The sequence below is a fragment of the Lactuca virosa genome, chromosome 6 (genome assembly GCF_052849685.1).
Source record: "Lactuca virosa cultivar CGN04683 chromosome 6, Lactuca_virosa_CGN04683_v6, whole genome shotgun sequence".
NCBI classification, from domain to species: Eukaryota; Viridiplantae; Streptophyta; class Magnoliopsida; order Asterales; family Asteraceae; genus Lactuca; species Lactuca virosa.
The window spans coordinates 127,051,895-127,056,523 of record NC_136431.1 but is presented as its reverse complement, the minus strand read 5'-3'; the positions used below and the strand labels follow the sequence as shown (position 1 = coordinate 127,056,523).

At 31.0% G+C, this 4,629-nt stretch overlaps 1 long non-coding RNA gene across 1 annotated transcript; it reads left to right on the top strand.

Moving 5' to 3' along the window:
* The first annotated feature begins 2,647 nt into the window (after nt 1-2,647).
* LOC145118699 (uncharacterized) lies at nt 2,648-3,694 on the top strand. The gene is made up of 3 exons (XR_013713419.1): nt 2,648-2,947; nt 3,062-3,379; nt 3,501-3,694. It is a non-coding gene; the product is annotated as an uncharacterized LOC145118699 (long non-coding RNA).
* The last annotated feature ends 935 nt before the right edge of the window (nt 3,695-4,629 follow it).

The following is a 4,629-nucleotide window of genomic DNA, read 5'->3' as shown; positions in this document are numbered from 1 at the left end:
GTTGGTGACACTCTCCTTTGTTTGAACATCCAGTCACAGCTAGCTTTCCAGATTAGCCAAGCAGCCCAATAACATATACCTAATAGGCTCCTTCTCCTTTTCATGCAAGTTCCCCATTGTGAGCAAAACTACACCAATTCTCTGATGTTGTTAACTTGGGGATTATTAATTTCACACCATCTGAAGAGCCACCTCCATACCTCGCCTGCAAACGGGCAATGGAATAAAATATGATTGGTATCTTCATCACTGGAATTGCATTATGGACATGTTGTGGATTGAATGTTAAAATTCCTTTACTGAAGCACACATCTGGTTGGAATGCTATCAAGGTTCACCCTCCAAATGAAACACAACACCTTAATTGGAACCTCATGTATCCACTTTACGGTTTTCTCCCTTGGTGCAATGTTTGGACTATCGATTTTTTCTCTTAAGGCGTCGACATGGTAAGTTTCGTGAGTTGAGATGCTAAAGTACCAACATTCCAAACTCGTGGTTGGTTGGAATACCCCAATTTTTGGTACTAGTCTGTTCAGGTCACCAATTTCGTTGTCTTCAACCTGCCTAGTTTTCCAATCCCAGCTTATCTCCCCGATTTTTATCCTTTCTTTGATTTTGCAATATTTCTTACGTTCCAGTTTATATAACTCAGGAAATTCAGCTTTAAGTTTTGTGTCACCACACCATTTATCGTGCCGAACAGAGTTTAACTTTTTTCTTAATTATCTTCGTAATGTCTATCCCCTTCTTCATTAATATCTCCTTAACTTTTACCCCGTTGTTCCATACTCCAGTGTATGCCTTTTTGACCATATATTCTGAAGGTTTATTATACAAATTGTGGATGCCTTTGATGACTCTGCACCACAACTCGTTTTCTCCCTTCTTTAGTCGCCACCACCATTTAACTATCAAAGATAAGTTACAAGCCCGTAGCGATCCCAAACCAAATCCTCCGGATTCTTTGGGAGACACCACCTTCTCCCATGCTACCCAACATATTTTTTTATTTTCTTCCGTACCCCCCAAAGGAAACGTCTTCTTATTTTTTCCAACATAGTGATGACCCCACTAGGTGCAACAAAGAGTGAGAAGTAGTAAGATGGAAGACTGCCTAACACAGATTTAGTGAGAGTTAATCTCCCCCCAAGTGATAGAGTTTTTGCTTTCCACGCGCTAAGCTTTGCCTGAAACCAATCAATCACTGGCTTCTAGTGTTTCTTTTGGTTCATTTAAACAAATAATCTACTATAATAATTGAAAGTTTTTTTTGCCACATATCACACTCTCATTCAATTTGCCAAATGTCATTTGTGGTTATTTTGAATTAATTTTTTTTCCACATGCCATTTTATAGGTTTTTCTATTTAACAAATTCTACATAATACTTTAATGTAATAATTACAATAAATATAGTAATAAATTAATATCAGTTTCATTAATAAACTTACCTTGTTATTTAAAAATTCCCAAATTAAAGCTCATTAGTTTATTTTGTTTATTTATTTAAATTTAAAAGATAAAAAAACCATTTTTAATAATTCATTATTTTTTTTATTTTCTTATAAATTCAAAGTTCTTAAATATTTAGACATTTATATATATATATATATATATATATATATATATATATATATATATATATATATTAATTAACTCATGTAATACATGAGTCTTACACCTAGTTTAAATAAATAAACCAAATAAATTAATAAGCTTTAATTTGGGAATTTTGAAATTAAAAGATAAGTTCATTAATGAAATTGATATCCATTTATTACTATATTTATTGCAATTATTACATTAAAATATTAAACTTAATTGAATATGTTTAATTAAACTTAATTGCATATGGTGTAAAAAATGAAAAGAAAAAAGTTTGGTGTCAATAAATGAAAAGAGATACGGGCGTGTGTGAAAAGGGAAGGGAGGGAATTTAGCTTTCTTAATAGGATGTGTTGATTGGCCAAAATTTCTATATTCCACAGCATTAATTTTCAGTTAATTATTTTAATAAATGAGACTAGTATTATTGGGTGGCTACACGAGGTCTATAGGTGGCACGTCCAGATAGGTGTCGACTAACTTGAACCGACCCTACCGACGCTTCTTCAGTTCTTTGTTTTTAAATGTACACCAGCAAATTTATAGCTGCCTTAACGTTTCCTTTGATCAATTTGAAAACCACAAATTTGGTGAAACTATAAAGACGGATAAATTAAAATCCCCTACCTAATAAAAAAAATCAATTTTCTTATGTGGCAGCTCTTATTCCTTAATTTACAAAATAAAGTATTTTGCCCTTCTATGGCTTAAAACTCAAAATCCTCTACCTAATAATAATAATAATAATAATAATAATAATAATAATAATAATAAAATAATATAATATAATATAATAATAATAATAATAATAAAACTATAAAAGAATCCATTTTCTTATGTGACGGCTCTTAAGCTCCTTAATTTACAAAGTAAAGTACCTATTATGCCATTCTACCGCTTAAAACTCAAAATTAAATTTCAAACGCTCCTAAAATTCATTGCCGTAATTTGCGCACCGAGTATCTCTATATTTGTAAATCTACTAGATAAATGGATTTATTTGCATCCCTCCATATTTGTTCTTTCCATTCGTCTTCTCTCTTTCTGCTATTTAAATTACAAACACCTGCAGGAGGATTGCTTGAAACTAGGAAGCAAATCATCTACTTTATTCGTTTATCGACGTCCTCTTATTTATTCTTTGTAGTTGATTATCTTTCTAAGCCGACGACAAAAAATTAAGGGCATCAAAGGAATGAAGAAAAGATCTGATCAAACAACAATTTTGTTGTAGATGTTGGCAAGCGATGTGCTTTTGTCCCATAACCATTCAATTTGATAGGCATTCATCATCTTTCTCTTCAAAACGCATTGCAACTTCAACCATATCTTATTCAAGGTAAAAGCTTATACCAATTTCATTCATTTAAAATCATTTAAATGTAATATTTATTTACGTGTTCAATGTTTGTTATAAGCTTTGTTACTTTTCTTTCTATATATTGATTCAAAGTCAAATTCGAAGGCACCTGATGATGTAGTTCTGATCAACTATAGTTGTATTCACCCACAGATAGCATTGCATCTTCTGGTAATGTTTTTCAATAATGTTAAGGGTAAAATGCTTTTCGTAACATGTAAGTGTGTATTTCAGTATTTGGTATTTTCTGCGGGTTTTGATGCACGCCAAGTGTTTGATGAAATGTTTGGTTTATTAAACAGGGAAATGAGTCAAATGTGTTTGGTTTTTGGCATTTTTGTTATGTTACTTCAGTTTCTACTACCATATATGTATTCAAATTCTTCAGGAACGGTTGTTAATGGGTGAGAGGTAATGGTTTAGTTTCCCAAATACACTCCTGATGCTGAAAGAATGTTACTTATCTAGTAGACATAAAAAGTTCTGATTGTTCGTCTAATATTGTTGCTGCTATTTTGGTTTCCGTCATAAGGGTAGAATGCTTAAACCAGTAGAAAATTTGAAGTTTGGTCATGGAGCCGAATCTTATGGAAGCAAAAAAGTGATGATTACCAACAAAATTGCACGCTATCTGGAGCAAGAAAGTTTTATTTTATAACAGAAAAAATCTTATTTGCTACCGGTTGAAGAGCATTTTCACATTGCAGAAATGTCCCTTGCCAATCAAGTTCTTTTTATAAAAGGGATTATGTTTATGAAATAAGATTTTCATTATATGTTTGGTGTTAATTGTTTCTAATAATTTGGAATTTCAAACAATAATGTTCATCATTGCACTAAATTTAGCAAAGTTTTAGAATAGTAGAAAAGGAAATGTATAAATGATAATAGGTGGTTATATCTAGATGGGGCTATATTGGTAAACTCTATTTTGTCATGGTGTTATGAAGAAAGAAATGTATAATTTCATTGATTAAATCATTATAACTTACTGAAAAAACTTTTATCTTTGTAAATTAGTAAAATTTTGCAAATCTTTGATTAGTTATTACTATTTGAAATTAAATTGTGTTTTTCTTTCTCACCCGTGGTTTCGACGGGTAGTAACCTAGTGATCAAAATAAACCACAAATTTGTAGAGCTGGAATAAAATGATTTTTCATTTGGATTTTGTTAAATTACTTCCTTCATTAAATCAATTTTCAAACATGAGAAATTAAAACTTTGTATAGCTTTATTTGGATTCGTTCATTTCCTACGAAACAAGGGTGAAGGTAGGTACCGGATTTTTTTTGGAACTACATATTTGAACCGAATTGTGATAGCTCAAATAAGTAGCTGTAATTGAATTTAATTAAGTGGAAATAATGGGTTTTAAACCTGAAATCGTCACTCTTGATGAAAAAATAAATTAGGGCGAGTTAAAGGGATGTAGGGATGAAATCTTAGGCATTATGAAAAGCTTAAATTGTAAAACCCCCACTTGAATTTTGGAAAACGATAAACAATCGAGGGTGTAATCGAGCAAAGAAGTTTTTAAAGGTTTTGAGAGTTCTTTTAGCAATTAAGGTACGATTATATGATTTTAGCTAGTTACAGTCATTTAGAAACGTTTATATATATATATATATATATATATATATATATATATATATATATAT